This window comes from Ammospiza caudacuta, chromosome 1, assembly GCF_027887145.1.
Source record: "Ammospiza caudacuta isolate bAmmCau1 chromosome 1, bAmmCau1.pri, whole genome shotgun sequence".
NCBI classification, from domain to species: Eukaryota; Metazoa; Chordata; class Aves; order Passeriformes; family Passerellidae; genus Ammospiza; species Ammospiza caudacuta.
Window position 1 is genome coordinate 36680803 of NC_080593.1, and position 20160 is coordinate 36700962.

Genomic DNA, 20160 nt, shown 5'->3' on the forward strand with positions numbered 1-20160 from the left:
AGGAGCTGTGGAAAGCATACTAAAAGTCCAGAGCCGATAATTTGGACAGTGGTTTTCCTCTCCATCAAACAAATCTTACTCAATACAGATGACATTCGTGCCACTCCATCTTGCAGTTTCACAGCCATCCTTACCCAAACATGCCTGCACATTTACTCTCAATCTTTTATTCACGAAAAGAAGTTTTCAGTTTACACGAAAAATTCTTGCTAGTACAATACTGTATTTCACACAAGGTCATGCTGTTTGCAGTCCTCTTTTCTTCAGAAAGGACCAGCCTGAATACTCTATTTGCACTGGCACCAGATATTACCTTCAAATAACTTTACTTAGTAAAAGTCTATCAGCTCTTATTCTGTGGCAAAACAACAAATGAAAATATAGGATAAGACTGGTTTAACTCCAAGTTTCACTAAAAAGAATTCTTTCATTAAAATTTGCATTTCCCTATTTGTCCTAGAATTACTATACTTCACTAATCCCCATCCCTTCGATTTCACTGCATCTCCTGTGGCACTGCATCAGATGGTTTACTGAGATCCACACAGACTTAATGTATTTCCTGAATGTATATTTTGAAAAGAAAGCAGGTTAGCTGGCCACAATGTCCCATTTAACATAAAAACCTGCAATAAAAGTTAAGCCATTTGCTTTGCTTTTCTCTCTTGTTTCTTTCTCAAAAACTTTTTTAAAGCCCTGCACAGATAATGGTCAGCCCATGCAGGTGTTTTGCTATCCCTTTCCTTTCCCCTGTTAATCTAAGTACAAGTATGATATTTCCACTCATCTGCCATGAACTAAAGTACTAAAAATTGTTCCATGCAGCAGCATTTGTCAATATTTTTGAAGTCTGTAAGTCAGATTTTTAGCTCTGCTAATTTACAATATCTACCCAAGTCCCATCTATGTTATTGATTTATTTTCAGGCCTTTGCCTAAAATTCTACTTTTACTGAAAATTAAATGTTTTCCTTTTCAGACCAGAGCTGGATTACATTTAGTATCATTTGTCCATTCATACTGCAGAATGGTTCTAGTTTTCTTTCTCAGCAAGCTTCTTTAAATAGTCAAGTAATATTTTCCTGTGTATTTAAATTCTCATCTTATGATCTGATTCAACTTAATTTTGCTGATTGTCGCTATAAGCCCTCACTTTCTGATATCCAGGACCTGGCCTTCTTTGCAGATCAAGCTGCTTTTCTGTTTCTTTGAGAATCTTTGCTTATTCCAGACATTCCTTAAAAAATACTTAATCATTCACTTTGGCATAAAACTTCCAAGTGTTCCTTTTCTCATCTAATTTGGAATGCAGGGGTTTTTATTAACTTTTGTACCTTTGTCTAAAACAAATCCCAAACCTCTACTACATCTTAGTTTAAAATCACTCAGTCCAGTTGATTTCACTAATTAGCTCTCTCAATTTATTTTGAAAATGGAAATCCTACTTAATCAATCTGCTTTTTGTTTACTAAATTTAACTAAATTAACAACACCAGATATTTCATCCAGAAGCCGACCCTCCCGTTATTAATAACCATCTGTTCATTTTTTTCCCCTCATATCTTGTAAAATAGTCTCCCATATTGGGACAATTTTCAGTAATACACTTTTTCATATATTACCCATCTCCACATCTGATCCTGAGCATTCAGAGAAATGACTGAACTATGCTCAGTCTCTGTTAAAGGCATATTGCCAGGTACAGTGATACTGGGCAAGTGCTACAGGGACCCAGCACATCAAAATGGGTCCTAAAGTCACTACTGCACTTCATTTATACTTAAACTAAGCATTCACCTACCACACTAGTCAAATTGAAAAAAAACCCACCTTATAAACAATGCTAAGTGAAATACTGGAAAAGTATGTCTTTTCAAGAATAGCAACATAATCTCCCTCCTTTCTGAAGAATGAACTTTAAGACTATCTCAAAAAATGCATGGACTTTATAATCTTCCAACAAAACCATTTGTCCTGCTTGAAGAGTGCACAGGACTTTGCAAAGAAAATCAGGATAATAGTTGTTCTTTCACCAGGATCCCTGCAGTTGGTAGGATCCTGGGTCTGCTACATCCACTGAGCTGTTCTTCACAAACTACTCTAAGTCTAGCTTGCTTTATTCTGAAGAAAATAATTTCCTGTATTTAAACGATAGCCAAAATACTTTTGCATTTTTAACTGTATACCCATTGTTAATAAATCTCATAACCATACAAGTTATGGTTTAGATACTTCTTTGTGAGCTGCCTCATCATATCATTAGCAGCAGCTACCAAAAATGGATAGGGCTAAGTGTACTCAGCTCTCAAACCCAGGATTTAAAGGAACAGACCCTTCTGTGATTGCTCCCTTGCTCTATCCCCTTTAAGATGGGTATGTCTGTTATGACACCTTGAAAGATGATTAAGATGTCATTCATTGAAAGTGATAAAAATCATAAAGCAAAGAGTGAAGTATTCATTTTCTTAACAAAAGACTCCCTACATTTTACCTAGTTTTATCCAAAAGGCTTTTTAGCAAATCCTATTAAGTTTCCATAGTTAGTGATGAAGAGGACAAATAAGACTGCTGCTTCACTGACTAATGACATTAAGCTGTGGGAATCCATGCCCTGGATCACCTCTCCTCAGGAAAGTTCCAGTTACTCCTCCTGAAAAATATGGTGAACTCTCAGTAGAACAGATATACTACTTCTATATTCTTAACTGATATTGACCCAAATTTCTGGTAAAATTGGGATGTATACTAAACAGTTATGAATATAAGATTCATGATGCTAGTAACAAAACTTTTGGTCCCCTTTAAAAAATTGATTCAGTATTATACTGATTTTCAATTTCCTCTGAAACTCAGTTATGGCAAGAAGGGTTTCGCTAAAGAAACAGAGGATGCTCTAGTAACCCTACCATAGACCTTGTGAAAAGTGCTCCTAACTTCAAACGCACAGACTAGGGGAAAAAAGGTAGAATAAATCCTGTCACACTTTCAGAAGAAAGAGAAGGGAAACGAGCAATACTGTAACAAGCACCTGTATCAAAGTAAGTATGGCTTTCAGCACTAGAGCAGTTACTGGCTTTATTACAATAATAAAATAAGGCTGTATCCTTCCAAAGGGCTTGAAAATTACCCGGATTGCTCCTTCTTGAACTGTAGCAACTCCCTCTCCTAAGAACAAAAACTTTCTCCTGAAATTGCCTCACTTCAGTGAAGTGTGTTCTTGTTCAGAGACCAAGGGCTAAAGGGAGCTGGGACTTGGGCAGCTGGAACCTGACACTGCTGGACACAGCGGAAGGCTGTTTCAAGAGAAGTTGTGTAACTCAAAATTGACACTTCCAATAACTAATTAAAAAAGAACATTTCAAATGCTAGCTTCTTAAGACTTCTGAGATGCATGGAGAAGGATTTGCAATCCTAATAGTATTGCAAATCCTACAAATCTAGTACCCTAGCAAGTGTACAGGATTTGTACCCTGTACACTTGCTAGGGTACTAGATTCACCCAGAACACATGGGCTTGTCACTTGCAGTAACTGTTAATCTCAAGTACGTCAAGGACGTACTTGAGATTATAGGCATAGCATAAAATGGGAGAGCCCAGAATAAGGAAGATGCCTTCACTTCCTGAAGATTATCTGAAAACTAGGTGAAGAAATTTTAACAAGAAGTCTGATTGAAACTTTCACACTATTTTTTTGTATTTTTCTTTTTTAACAGCCTATTACACTGATAGAATCACAGAACTATTTAGGTTGAAAAAGATTTGTAAGATCTAACACAAGATTTGTAAGAGGCCTAACACTAACCCAGCACTGCCAAGTTCAGCATTAAATCATGTCCCCAGGTGCCACATCTTTAAAAAATCCAAATGTATTTTAAATACCTCCAGGGATGGTGACTCAACTGATAGGGTACTTTCTCACAGAAGAGCTTTTTCAAGGTGCAGCACAGAGTTTCCACTTCAGGTAATAAGAAGAAACTGGACAGCATTTCAAAGCCTCAATTCACAGGTGGGAAGACACTCCGGGTATGCTCCAGGCACAATAAACACTGAGCTAAAGCATGTGCCCAGCAAGAGTAAAAAAGCATGTTAAGAAAGATGTAGGGATCAGACATTTCTCTCTCATCTCTCTCACTATGTCTTGAAAACAGCAATTTCCTGTGAGATGTAAAAATTCAGCACTGGACTTTCTAAGGAGAAAGGGTGGGATACGTCCTAACCAGCTGCAAGTCCATGAAGACAAAAAGCTTGAGTGACATGGCCTTGCTTGATGGCTGCACACCTAATTAAAAAAAAACAAACTAATTTTTTTTTTTCTTTTGAAAATATACTTTGATACTGAGGAACTGTCTTTAAATATATCCATATTTCTGCAGGCATGTATGCAGGCACACATGCATGTCTGAATGTGGGCACACCTGTATTTATACAGTACAAACCAATTTACCAGTCCTGAGTCACATATGAAAGGGTTTTATGGCTGGCAGTTGAGGATTTTGTGATAAAAGTGATCCTACTTAGGTAACCAAACTGTGCATTTCCCTGCTTACAAGTGTCATAATGGAGACAGATCCTTCTGCTGACCTGTTTGCACTCTGCTTAATGTTTCTCTTTGTATTCTAATCAAAGGTTAAAATGTTGTTAAAACACAAAATTTATTTAACATTGTGAAAATTTAAGTTGATATAAACACTCGATCATTAATGCAGTGTTTTATGATTAGAGACAACTCAAATTTTAACACAAATCTATGGTTGCAGTCTAAGGCTGTCAATTCTTATAACATGACTTCAAAATTCCATGCTATATTAATTTTCAGCATATTTAAAGCTTAATAATTTAATGATTTATCCAATTTTAATTTATACTTTCAAAACCACTTTGAACAATCTGAGGTGCCACTGGAGATCACAACAGTGGTCCTGGTTAAGTCAAATAATAATTATAGCGCTTTCACTTTAAAGATGAGATTATTTTTAATTATTGAGTGAAGTACTTGAGGTACCATACTTATATAATTACGCTACTCATTAAATGGTTATTGAAAGCTGAAATGTAATTTTAATGACAGCTACCTATTTTTCTTTGCACACTTTATAGATGACAGATCAGTCAGGAATTCTAGTTTGCTCAAAAAATCCTTGCAGCTGCACTGGTTCTTTCAGGTGTAAAACAATTAAGCTGTTCTTTTTTTAAAACTTTAAACATTTTTTTTTCTCAAATGATATCAATATAATATACAGCAACTAGTAAAAACCAGAACAATAAAGCATGGATATTTCTTCTTCTTCACAATACTGTCAAAATGCTGGCCCTAAACTACTATAAATTTCAAACAATAACCCCCCGAAAATAGTGACAATACAAATATGGAAGAATAATTTTAGTCAAAATGTGTTCGTCATATAATACAAACAACAAAAAAAAATTGCTTAACAGATTGCAGTCCTTTATTGTGAGTATAAAGGGGTAATCAACATACAATAAGTATTTTACTATGCATTAAAACTATATATAATACCATGAGATTCCTTTGCTTTTTCTAACAGCAAGGTTCACAACTCTTCAAACATAAAATTCCTTTGTACTATTTACTCCACAGATAGATATTCATTGGACTGATCTCAATAAAATTTATTCTAACATGTAGGCATCTCTCACAACTGACACTACAAAGGTATGGTCTCAGAAATGAGCACCTTAAACACGTATGCTCTGCATCTTAAGCCTTTATATGCGATGTCTGAAATTCAGGGTATTTCTCCGTTGTTTCAAAGACCCGTATCTTGTCCAAATTAAGCCTTCCTTTTCCACAATGAAAACCAAACAGAGGAGTAAACTTGTTTCATTAACAATATTAAAGCAAAGATTTCTGAGTTCACTGTATGGGGAAAAGGCAATAAAGTTTTGAAGAGGGAAAAACTGCTTTGTTCCTTCAATCCCCTAGTTGAAATTAATTATAGCAAATGTTTATGAAAACATCTGTTCCATACAGTTATAAATTCTTAATTTTAGCATGGACGATTCCAAGCTCCTCTATTATTTTGAAAGAGAACAGTCTGACAACTGAAAGGTTTACAGAAGAGCAGGCAATTTGTATTTCTACAGTACCAAATATGCAGTTTGGAAAGTCTTCAGGATCTCTGCAGCACAGGAAAAATAAAATACAAAAAGCCTAAGACGAGTGAAGCTTTATGATTTGGGTACGCTGATAGACCAAAATGGCAGCGGGAGGAGGGAAAAAAATGGAAATAGAAGGAGACCTAATCCGGAAAACATACGGCAAATAGAGATTTTACTACACAAAGTAGATGTTTAAGAAGTGAAACGTCGCGGAGCTGCGGCGAGGGATGCGGGCGGCGAGCCGGGCGCTGCCGCGAGCGGCCAACAGAGGGCGCTGCAGAGATTGGGAAGCGGCGGCAGCGGCTGCCGCCGGCTCCGGGCGGGATCGGCCGCCCCCGCCGCGGGCTCGGCCCGCCCGGCCCCGCACAGCCCCACACAGCCCCCGCCACGGGCTCGGCCCGCCCGGCCCCGCACAGCCCCACACAGCCCCCGCCACGGGCTCGGCCCGCCCGGCCCCGCACAGCCCCACACAGCCCCCGCCGCGGGCTCGGCCCGCCCGGCCCCGCACGGCCCCACACAGCCCCCGCCACAGGCTCGGCCCGCCCGGCCCCGCACGGCCCCACACAGCCCCCGCCACAGGCTCGGCTCGGCCCGGCCGGCCCCGCACAGCCCCTGCTTGATTCCGCGCAGCTCCCGCCCCGTCCCGCGCAGCCCCCGCCCGGTCCCACACAGCGCAGCCCCCGCGCAGCCAAGGCTTTCAAGTCATCCTTGCAAGTGATTAAATGGAGCGCGCTCGGAGCAGCGTAGAGCAACTGTAAATTGTGCCTTCAGCTAAAGAATTAAGTGCACTGCACTTCTGATATTTATTAAATAATTATTAGGCCGGAAAGTTGGAGAAGGTTTCTCTCTGAGCAAGTTCGGTTTTCCGAAATAAATACGATGCACCTTTTGGGCGAGCAATCTTTTACGTAGAAACCAGGCTCTCTATCCCTCACTTCAAGTTCATTTAGTATTAGAAGCACACTTTGAATGCATGCAGCACAGATTTCTGATAGCATTTTAGTTTTATCAGCTCTGCCGTAAAATATTATATTTTGCCGCAAATGAAATAAAAACCTATACACTATGATAATTACTGATACATGAAGATAATGAATTGTGAAATGAACTAATGAACTTGCCATTTTAAGTAAAAAAGTCTTAGGCTGAAATATTTTGTTTCATCTTCAGTATTGACATGAAAAAATATATTTAGCATTACCAGTCTTTTTCCCCCTTCAAGCTTATTTGCATTATTGAAGGAACATAACTGTAAAGCACAATATAGAACCCACAGAGATGCCAACCTTGTGATAGTGAAAGCTGGTCACATTTGGAAGTAGGTAAGGAACACTGGCACCAAGGTGCAGAATCAAAGCCTGTTTTAGCCCTGCTGAAAGCTCTTTCAACAGTATGATAGGCAGACACACTGGTTTCCATTTAGGAAAAAAAAAACTTCTGGAGATAAAATCTTGTACTGCATGTTGCTCAAAGCCTGTCTCTTGGATTGCTGACTTATGACAATCAAGTGGCACCCACCTTCCACGATCTTTGCTTATAAAATCACAGTTGCGTATGTGTATATGCATATATGAGTAAACTCAGTGTATTCTCCAGGCAACATCTCCGTTTGAAACAATTTTGTCTATGCACTACTTTTTAAATCAAGACACATGAAAGTAAGAGGGTTTCCATTTTAAGTGAAACTGCTTCTGAGTGTTCACAAATCTAAACACCAAGCCTGTCATTAGGTTAGTCTGTAAATTAACATGCCACCATTCCCCATGTAAAATGTATGTGTGAAAAAGTGTGGATGGGAAAAGATATACAAGGGTCTAGATGACTGATTCTGAAATTAGAATGTAGCACCAGTGTTTAAGAAACGTAGTCCCATGCAGCTCAATTTAAAATAAATTCAACAATAAGTACATTCAAGGGACTTATTTATAATATTTCTTTTCCTGTTGAAGCTTCTGCATTTACAAAAATAGACTGAGCCATACACTGTACTCTAAACTAAAACCAATATAATACACAGAGTAAGAAATTTTACTCGAAGGGCGCTGAACTAATTCATATGAACGCTTCCAAAGAATTCCCAGGTGATTGCAAGTTACCAAAATCCCAAATACTTTATATCCAGATGTGTTTTAATATAATCCCTCTAGGCATGATAGGAAGGAAAGAAGTTTAACTGTGATGCAAACAGTGATTTAAACACTTCAGAAAATGCATGTACATGGAAAAATAGTTTGACTTCCCATTTAGTGGGAAGCACACAATACTAGCTTATATAAGCAAATGTGACTCCACTGAAGTCGATACACACTTAGTCCAGTAATGCCTGAACTGAATTTGCTACCAGCAGCAATACGACTGGTAGAACGAAAAAATCCACAGGGTAAGGTAAAACGTGATTCTTCTAAGTGTTTTTCAGTTATTTCTCCCAGTGCACCTGTCTTTGGTCCATAGCATATTATGTCCACTTCTGTTCATATGCTCAGTACTAGAGCCTGTATAAACTACATAGCCTGGGCGATCATTTATCATGTGTAACCTACACGAATTCCTAGGTCATCCCACCAAGTCTGACTCAAAAGACTCCAGAATAAGATACAGACATTTTGGTGTAGTCTGACTGAAGTAGAAACTGTATACTTAATAAATAATTTCATCTCTTACTTGAGTAAATTCTTTTAAGAGCACATACAATTTTCAAAGTCACAAATTGGCAAAATTAGTAAAACAGGAGAGAGTAATCCAGTTTAACTAGGGACAAGCAGCATAACTAGACTTTGCACAGAAAGAAAAAAAAATCTTAGAAGCTGCCTGGCATCATTGCTAGGAATTTACACCCTAATGATATACAAATGCTGAGTGACTTATACTTGCATCCAGAAGAATTTAGCTAATTTTAACTTATAAACAGCCTAAAAGGCCTTTGAGCTATAAATCGCAATAAACTAAAGATGGCAAAAGGCAATAAACATGAGTTAATGACTCAGCATCCTCCTGAGATAGCACTGGTCATGCAGCTTTGCTTAATCTTAGACATGCACAATCACTATAAAAAGGTGGTCTCCAGAGACCATTTACACTGACAATAAGAAAAACACACCATCTCTTTACATCTTTGAAGGCCACTATCATCCTTTAACTTACTTCAATTACATCCTAATTTTAACCACATTTCTATCTTATAGATTGTTGCAATCCTTCTGTTTGGGATAATAAATCATATGGATGTATAGTCTAATTTTCATATTCAAAAGCAGTATTGCATATTCCATATTACATGGAGCTTAGGAAAAAAAACCAAAAAAAGATTAATTAGGAGGTTTCTAGCATTCTGTTGTTTTTCCAAGATTAACAGATAGTAGAAGACAAACACGAAAGAATTAAGTGCTCTTTTTTTGAAATATAACTGCCCTTTCAACAAAGAGCTAGCTGATTTTCAACAGAGAATAACAGGTTTATCAGGAGAAAAGCTAGCCTGGCCAGGGAGCCACGTGGCAGTGATATGCAGCCTCACCTCCTAAAACTGGGGAGATGGACTCATGATAACCAGGACCAGGAGTTAAAAAGAGCTCAGCTTCTTTGCTGTTTCTTATCAAAGGACACTACTGCAGCAGGCTGATGACTTACAGCGTTGCTGATGGATGTGAAAGGCTCCTGAAAGCAAAATGAAAGCTCTCCTGGACTTTCTTTCTGGAGTACAAATGTGTTTATGAGCACCGTGAAAATCATACCACTTTCCTTCACCCAGCACATGCATGCAAAGAGGGACAGCCTGAAATCAAAGCATCCATGTGGCTGCTGCGGTGACATGTGTGTAATTGGCTACTTGCTTGTCTGGGGTGGGAAAACAGGCAGCATTTATGGTTAGGAGGCAACCATAAAGAATAAAAAGAATTTTGGGGTAATAAATGAATAAAAGAATAAATGGAAACACAGACATTTGGGCACATGAGAAGCTAAAAGGCAGAAGAGCTCCTTGGCATCCAGTGGAAGGGCTGGCACTACCCCCGAGAGGCAGCAGCAGAACTGAGGGGTTTGGCTCCAAGGAAGAGGGAACAGACAAGAAGCTTCAAGGAAGGAAGCTGTCACTGAGATGCAAGACTGGGCAGTGTCTGGGCTTTCTTTAAATGCTACAGTTTTAAAGGCACACAGTAAGAGGTGAAGAAAGTCTCACATGAAGGAATGTGGGAAGCTGCCAGTCTCTAAAATGTCCAGGGTGAGGGAGAGGCTCTTGGGCTCCCACAACATCACTGTCACCCCAGCTCAGCTCTGCCAATTCCTTCCAGCTGCAGCCTCCTCCTTCCATACCACAACTCCTCTTAGCACTGCTGGAAGCAGAGAGATCTGTTGGTCCAAAAGGCTACTTTGGAATTATATTAACATAAACTGCAGAATAATAGATTAAATCCGTTAGAAATAGGATCCTGCTCACATCTATTTAGTAAACATATTTTTAATAACGTAACTAAGTAACACATTTAAAGTTATCTGGGCAAAACTTAATACCTGTTCCAATAGCTGCAGAGTCTAGAGGTAGCACAATTCAGAAACACATGGTTAAAAAATTTTTAAAAAAATCATGTTCCCTTCACCTCACAGCAGTACTAGTACCTGATAACCTGACAAGGCATCTGAGAAAAAACCCCAAAACCTGAAGACAACCAACAAAGACTCAAATACTCAACCCTTGAAGGGTGTTACTGCTGCTGATGGAACAGCCCTTATCCTAATCAAATTAACAATACAGGAGTAACATGCATCAGGAAGGGACAAAGGATAGCTTGGTTTTACAAGATGAAGCCAGAAAGCCTGGAACTACTACTGAGGCTGTCTAATTAAGGCTGTTAATTCTTGGAATACATTGTGCATCCAGAAGACCCATAACTGAGAGAACCTAAATGGAGCAGTACCCTACATTTTCTATAAATTTCTCCAAAGAAAAAACATGTCACCAAACAGTATAAAAGAAGTACTGAGCTAGAGCTTTTAAACTGCCAAATTGAAATATGTCAAAGCATAATGAAAACACTAGATTTTTAATCAAAATTCTTGTAAATCAACCTTTAGGCAATTTGGAGAGTACCAACTGTGCACTTTGCTGGTGCAAAAGCAGATGCATGTTGTGAATGACAGATCTAGAAAAATTTGAAGAGCAAAGATATATATGCACTAGCAGTAAACTCTAGATGTCTAAGAGATGAAAGTCCACAGCTACATCAGAATATAAAAATATATCAAATTGACAGCAAGAATGACAAAACACTTCTATTTACTACAGTGCAAGGTGCTTTGTCAAACAACTATCACTTTGTTGTAGATATTGAGGGAAAAAAAACTCTCCACAAAACATTTTTGCTAAAAAGTATGTAATACATCATGGGACAGATTTCTGTTCCCCACCCTTGCCCTCCTGTGTGGAGGATGAGTAGTGTCAATCCCTCGTGGCACTTCAGAATGGTACTAAGGATGAAAGTACAAAGCACTTGAAGACATAAGAAATATGAGACTTCTAAAATGCAAATAAGACAAGTATGACTAGACTTTTTTTGTGCCTAACAATTATAGTGAAGTTTTCCAAAAGTTTGATGATTTAATTTACACAATAATACAAAAAATTATTTAGTAGTAGTCAATTCTTCCCAGCAGTTACCTCAGTTCTTTAAAACAAAAAATCTTTTAGCCAAAAAGAAAACAGTCTGTGTACAAGACAAAAATGTCACCCAGCACTGGAGAGATTCAGCTTTTTGATTTTGCATTTTTTGACCAAACACCACCTAAGGAAAATGTAAGAAGGCATTCCATATATGTAATTCATATTAAAACTGAAAAATAACCATCTGGAGATCAACAGAACAGTCCCAAGGGTCTACAAATTTGAAAATATTTCCCCTTTTCCTTCCATTTCACCTCAATTTATGGCCGTGATTTGCTTTATGACAAGCATGGTACCTCTCTGTCAAGCTGGAGAGGAGAAAAAGGTTTGAACCAGGGACTTTGGCTCTTCCATACCAGAGCTCTGCATTCTCAGCAGGCTTCACACCATGCCCCCCAACACTGCATCCAGACAGCACAGAGCTTAAGTGAAAGGAATGCTTTGCACCAGGTCATTGGGCACATCCATAGCCTGCTGCTAGAGACCTGGAGGAGGTGCTGAATTTTCACGCACACTTTGGGAGTGAAATTCCATACAATAGCTGTCTTACTCAGGTACAGGCCTTGTGGAAAAATCACTCTATGCTGTGACTGCAGGTTGCAAGACAGAGCAAGAAAGAATGTCTACATCTGAACACGGCTTCCATTTCCTGCCATTGGAATGACACTGAATAAAGACGGCGAAAATTGCAGCATGTGAATACTGGTGTAATCACTGAATGGTTCCCCACATAATTATGCAAAACAAATCTATCCATAAGTTAATGTAGCCATTTTCTTTTTGAAACAGAATTTTCATGCCATCCATCAGTCACCCAAAAAACACAAACCTTAGACGACTTAAGTACACAGAATTTACTCATTTTGTCTGTAATATAAGCAATGCATGTGAGTAGAAATAAAGGTTTAATGAAACAAAATAACATACTCCACTAGGGAAAACATATTTTGCCCAAAGAAAAAACTCATGTAAATAAGTGGAGGCTTGACTATTTGATAAATATAGCCCCAAAGGTTATATGTTTACTGAAAGAATATAAATATTGTAGGTGATGTAGATTTTTTTTATTTGACTAGAAACATTAATTGCTTTCTAAATACAATAATATTTTTTCAAACTGTGGGGTCTCATTTCTTTTACTGCAACAAGTAACCAATTACCTAACAAAAATGTTTACATTAATCACAATCACTCTATATTTTAGTTTGTGTACCACCGATTTTATTTTTGCTTAGAACTGAACTCCCTCAGGCATTCTTTTGTGCCAACCGTTAATTTCTATCAGTGATAAAGTTCCCTTAAGCTTCTTTTAACATCTACTGGACATGACCTCATAAAATTTAATGCCACTCATTAACCCCAAGCACTTAACTTTACACAGTAATGTCAGGCATCTGACTTTTCAGTGCATGAGAAATCCAAGTGGGAACTGTTTGAGAGATACAAATTACAAATCACTTGAGTAGTAGAAAGAGCTGCAGTGAACAATATTAAAGGGTATATCAAGACTTGAGCAAAAGTAGGGTTCTTGTGATGCCTTCTATCTAAAATTATAACACATTTATACAAACGGGGGAGGCTGCAACGTGATTGTTTTGGCTTGTGAGAGGACTGAAATTCAGAGACTGAATGCCAGGTTTTCAGCACTGTCTGAAGCAAATATGATGTGCAGTCATGTTTTCTCGGCTGTCCAGTAGCCTTCAGGCATTTGGGAGCAGAACAGGTTTTAGGGTCACCTCACATTCTGCAAAGGCCACACAGCAGCGAGACTGGGGTAAGCCAGAAGAAGCAGTTCCTTCAAAGTGCTCACCCTTTTTTTCCTGCAACAGCCTTGCCTAGGTTTAGCTTTAGAGTGTGGTTGTTCTTCTGATTTTGGTTATGTACCAAGAAAGCTCTCGGAGGGACAGCACTGTTTTTATTTTCCCCGAGATGCACAGATGGGTGATGTCTGCTTAACTCATTTAACCATATTTCCCAGTGGCTTCACACATGTTGGAGAAAATGTGGAAAATTCTAGAGGTGAATGAAAAAAAAATACTTAGCAACAATTTTCTGGCTTCTCTTGAACCATTCAAGGACATTTCTTGTGGGGAGCTGCAACTGAGTGACAGCCTGTCATGGCCCTGAGTGTAAAAAAAGGCACATTGTTAGGATAAAAAAAAAAAGTGGTTTATTTTGTATTTCTGTTGGCTCAAGAGATATCTAGGCATGCTCTGTGCAAAAGGACAGTGCTATGCAGCTAGAAACATGGCCCATCGGAGTTCCTGATAGCAATCTGCTTATTCAGCTCTGTTATGAAAAGTCCCCTCCCCCAGACTGTACACAGGGCTTGCTTTTTCTTGGTGTCACAGGCTGTTACATTCTGGGTTAAGCAGTTGATGCTGTTGGAGCAGGGATCAGTTTAACATTTCTATACGAATTATACAAGGTAGCTATAAATTGCTTCATGAGAAGCCACGTGAGATTTGATGTGATGTCTCTAAGTGCTACAAGTTTATTTTTTTTCAGCAGCAAAAAGAGCTGGCTCTCAGAACTAAATGGTAGCTCCTGAATTTACTGATCTTAACTGGGAAATATATTCTCTGCTGCACCATAAATCTAAACAGAAGGAAGCTGTTTTGCTGAAGCTTTATCTGCACAGAAAGGTATCTCTAAGACAAAGGTAGGTATGACAGAATTGAGGTTTTCACATGTGAACTGCTGTGATCTCTGATATGAGCCCCAGCTCCAATTTCTCTGTATTACTATTTAAGCTATAAACCACCCAGAACCAAAATCTACAGTCAATACACACATCACACTATTGAAAATGGTTTTGCATCTTGCCTGCCACTGGTCTAAGATCACTTTAGCATAATTACAGCTTGATGCAACATCAGTAAGTGTGCATCAGTTGGAAAAGTTTTTATTACCTAATAGCAGGGAATAGTAATAAAGCAGATGTACACCAGGCCACATGACAATGGCAACCAATTGGTCTGTATTTGGCAAAGCAAAGTATTAATGTTTTATAAACACTATGTATGTTATACTTTTCTAACAACAGGGGTGTAAATCTCTGCACAGCATAAACACTTGTGTGGATCAACACAGAGATACTGCTGTGATAGGTACTTTGAAGTTGTAGATAAGAGCTCAAGCTGCAAGATGCCAAAAAAATTGGAAATTTGTAAGGAATCACTGCCAGACTCTTAAATGTAGTAGCACTTGTGGGACTTTCTGAAATATAAATAGTAATTACCTTCAATGCAGAATGTATTTGCAAAAATAAATGTACTGGTGCATATACCAAAACTCACAACTCAGTTTTCTATTTGAGAACCAAACTTTAAAATCTGCAAATTGTGAGTAAAACAACCCCCAAAATACTCTTTTGCTCAACACTCCCTACCCCACAATGCCCAAATCCACGTACACATGGGCACGCACATACACAAGCGCTCCAATATCCATACGCAAACACGTCAGCCTTAGTGTGAGGGCATCTACCCTGTAGACAATTCAATCAATCTCTCAAGTGACACTCACACGTGCCTGCACACACAAAAGCAGATGTGGCATTAAGATTTACAAAGTTATTGAAACTTTTAACAAGTAAAACGCATCTTTACTTAGCTACACCAGAATGAGGAATAAAGGGGTTTACATATGTTCCAATTCTAAACCTATCAATCAAACCCATGTTATTCCTTTGGGAGCTTATTTACATGCATATTTATCAGCCTCACATGCTAATTCCCTGCTGTTTTATGCCTGCGAGGCATGTTTATGAGTCATAATTGTTGATCTCATTTGATGTATTTCACTGAAGTAAGACATTATTCAGTTATGTGGCCTAATGTCAATGAATTACGATGACCTGATCTTCGAAATGCAACTTGCTCTTTAATTTTTATTAGAGCATTACTTATTCAGAAGAAGAAATACAGTAAAATGGAAGATCACATGTTTTTATAGCCATTTTACTTTAACGTCTGATTTTTGAAACACTCCTCCCTACCTCTAGGCAAAGTTTTAAAAGTGTAATTCATAAACACCAAATGAAAAGAATTTTTCCCTGAAATTAGTACACATTACTCAGAGTGGGACCTTTTATAGATGTTCTTATTTTGTTTTAACCAGCCACAAGACAGGCCTTTGGAGCACTGGCATATGGTTTGCAAAAGAAAAACAACCCAACTCAATTCAAAGCCCTGAAATTGTTCTTTGCCTTAACTTCATCAAAACTGAAACCAGACAGAGACTTCACAGCAACTGAGAAATGATTGCTAAAGTAAGTTAAAGGTCCCCAAACTGACTCATCATCTTTAATGCTAAGTGGTGACAATTTATAAGCAGTAAATCACTTGATGGTCAAAGTAAAGACCCAAAGAGGGAATAATTATGCTGTGTACAAATTTCACTGCAGTAGCCTGTATTGTGCCATTAATGGCTATTTCTATGTGGCAAGCCAGAAATGGTGATAGTAAGCATCCATGCTGTAGGAGTCAATGTAAGTTGCTCCTTATCCTAGGCTAATAAAAATTAGCATTGTACACATAATTTGCTACACGATTTTCAGATGCGCCACTTCCTATCTTAATATTCAGTATTGTTTTAATGCAATTATTATCAATTAAATATGTTCAAAAGTTTCCAAATTGCTGCTCTGAGCTACAGCTTTAGCATGGAGCAGAGTGATATGCAGAAAAATAAAACTATCTTTAGCTAAGCAATGCAAATTCAAACTACAGGCTCATTTTTCCATAAGAATCTCAAACTGAATATGACAGATATGAGTAAGTATCTTGGAAATCACAGATAATCTGCATGTATCTTCCTGAATTTGTAATATCCAGAGAACTGGATATACATTATATACAAATATAACATTAATTCTAAGACAAAAAATCCTCGGGATATTTTTCATGTCCAGAATTAAATCAGGCTTTATATGCTCTTTTTTAAAAGTGAAAAGGAACATTTATTCCTGTGTTTACATGGTATTTTCCGAATCAGAAGTTTGCCTCTGACAGGCATACATTACAAACCAGTTTCTCTAAAAAACCTAAAAATCTTCACTTGAACAAGTAGTTTTTCTAATGTCACAGTTACAAGGGTATAACTTTAGTTCATATAAATGCCACAACTAAAACTGTTATATGTTCATAATAAATAAACAATTATAAAATATATTAAATTTAATTCTGCAAAAAAAGTCAATTCCATAACTTTTCAAACAGAATTTTTAACTTATTATTCAGTATGTTATTTTCTCAAGAACCCCAGAACAGAGCTAGAGCTCTCCACAGTGTAAGCTCTAATTTACAGCTCTTCTTTCTTTCAAATTCAAATAAGCAAAAGACACAAGCTCATCTGCCTGGGGTACTTTTATTTTAATTTTCTTTTTCCTTTTTTTTTTTTTTAAATAACAACAATTAATCTACACTTTTTCTGGCAATAAAGTCTTCCTCTTAGTAAGGCAATAATGTTGTGGTGACCTAGCTGTAATAATTCAGAATGGAGCTTTGTAGACTTTTGCAGAGAAGTATTTTCTTTCATACTTCAATAAACAATGAAACAATATTGGACATTTGGGTCACAGAAGTTTGGAGGTGGCCCTGTGGCTCCATATGCTTCTCTCCTCCATTAAGATAACATCTGTTCTGGCCACCAATCAGCAAATCAAATTTGATGAGAATTCATCTGTGTGCAAAGTAGAAATGCCCAATGATGGACAGATTTATGTTTCATTGCTCCACCCTTTAAATATTTCAAATTGTATGTAACAAAACAAACATTGGCATATTCCAAAATTACAACTAATGTGTTAAAAAAAAAAAGCACCTCTTTATAATGAAACTCAAAACATTATCAGATCGTTGCAAACATATTTTCACATGTATTATGTGATCTATCCCTTTAATTGTACTTAGTACTGAAAACACTATACAGTTCATTTTTCCTAAAGTTAAATCATTGATTTCATTACAAATCCAATTTCTCAGAAGAAAAGAATTATCAACACCATAAAAGCTTTATCTGGATGAAGCTTGTGCCTTTTAACTTTTAGGAAGATCAAGAACAATAATTTGTAATGGGATATCAAAATTTTAGTGGAGAAATTTATCATACACGCTACTTGCTAATATTTTGATTATATGGTCCCAGTTGCACTAAACTGGATGGGATTTGTTCAAAAGTTTAAGCATAGTCTTCCTATCCCAGAGTTCATGCATTATTGTGCATCACTTTAGTATCCAAGCAAAAGATTTAACTGCCAGCTGTTTGTACAGAAATAAGGTATTTAGAATTTATCACTAAAGGTGTGAAACACCTTTATTGATCATTCAGCCCAAATTTGACTGAACACCACCATGTCAAGTAAACCATAGCACTGTTGTGTTTGCTTTGAAAAACTCTTGTGAGAAGTATTTTCCCTCTACTTAAGACTGGACCTGGCAATACTACGATACAAAACTATGAAATAAATAAGCATAAATAAATCAACTTTGACAATCAGTTCATTAAGGTGGAGTAGTATTCCTTAGATTTTCAGCCAAATCATGTTTTAATAGTAATACCCAAATATATCTGTACTGAGACACCATTTATCAAAGGTCCAGGAATAGTTAAATATATTCAAAACATTTGAATTTTATTTAATTACTCAAAATACTGAAAAGGTGACAATGATTACATCTTTTGAAATAGTTTTCACTTCCATTACCAAAAATACTTTTGGCTGAAATTTCTGATATGATATATGCTTATTTAAGTTTGTATATAAAACATGAAAAAGTTGTGTGTGTGTGTTTTCTGTACTGAAGTTACACTTTCCTAGTTAATTAGCTACCTGCCTCACAAAAACTGCCTGAAAGAAAGAGCTGAAGGTTGGCATCATCACTGATGCAGTGTCTTGCAACTTGAATGATGTTCCTGGCCCTGCTACAAACCTCTTGTATGAACAAGTCCTATCATTTTACCAGCTTCAAATTCCTTTTTGTATGAGAACACATAATCTGGCTGCTCCTCCTATGACAGTTACAAGAATTAATTTCATTGCTTCTTTTGTATATGACACCTTCTAAAAGGTAAGCACACAGATGCAAAACAAACACCCCAAGTCCCACTTCCCTTTTCAAGAAGATCAAGTCAAGGAGCACAAATTGCATCACAGCCTTGTGTGGCTGTCACAAATGGTGAAAGTAAATCTCATTTGCTCTATCCTTTTGTGTCATTTGTGCTGTGGTTGAAATGTTATAGTCACATGACTACTGATGTAATGAACTAAACATGTAAGATGATGAAGAAACTGAACAAAGATACTTATGAATACCTAAAAGATATTCTAGATCTGACAGAAGTGTTCAATCTTGTCACAGAGTGTGTCTATGTACATCCATATAAATCTCACGCTTAAAATAGTCAGAAACAAAACCCACTGATAGTTCACTTAAACAAAATAAGATTTAAACACAAGCTGGCACACATGCCTGTGAAACGTGATGGTCCTTATCCAGTGTTGCTTAGATTTGAGCTAGTTTGCTATTTTGTTGACTGAAAAAAGATAGGCAAAAGCAGAAAGGCTATCCACATTTCTCTCTGTCCCCCCATTTTAGCACTCATGTTTAGTGAGAAAGGTGTTCTCTTATTATCCTGTATATACAGCCTTTTTTAAATTATTGTGTATGAAATGAAAATGAAAATTGGGACTGACTTCAAGAATCAGTTATATGCGTTCTGCCTTTGCATGGCCAAACCTCGACACCAAATGCTTAAAATCTGAACATTCCCAAAACAGGAACCCCAACTAACCACAATGCAGTACCCTCGGCTAAACGACTGCTTCCCTTAAAGGGCACTCAGGCTTGTTACCTTTGCAGCCAATTGGAACCTAGCCATTAATTTTAATAGGGTCAGGATCAGGCCCCTGACTTTTTCGACATCAAAGAAACATCTTTCACAGTCATGTTGTTATAAATAATTAAAGCTGATTAGTAATAATAAGGTACCTTAACCAAAAAGGTAAACAGTGGAGACATTTATTATCAAAGTAAGAAAAGAAAATTAAAATAACCTCCAACACTTTTGTATGTGCAATTCATCAGGAAACGTTGTAAAAGAACAAAAACAAATGTTGGCTCACTCCAGAGGTTCTTTGTCATCATTAATGTATTCAGGTTTTCACAGCTGAATTGCTGTACTTTGAAAAGATTTTCATGAAAGGAAACTCAAATTCAACGTTTAAACAAAGCTGTCAGGTTACCAAGATTCGTATTTGCTTGTATGTCCAGAAAATGTTTTATCCTTTTTAAAAACCCATTAGGTTAGAAGTATTATTATTCCTTTGCTTTCAATTTGTAAACAACAGAAAATAAGCTTTTGTTAAGCAGCACACATTTAGTTAT

At 37.4% G+C, this 20160-nt stretch overlaps 1 protein-coding gene across 2 annotated transcripts in view; it reads right to left on the reverse strand.

Moving 5' to 3' along the window:
- TBC1D5 (TBC1 domain family member 5) overlaps positions 1-20160 on the reverse strand; it is a 317422-nt gene that overhangs the window by 157733 nt on the left and 139529 nt on the right. The gene's annotated exons all lie outside the window — the stretch shown is intronic.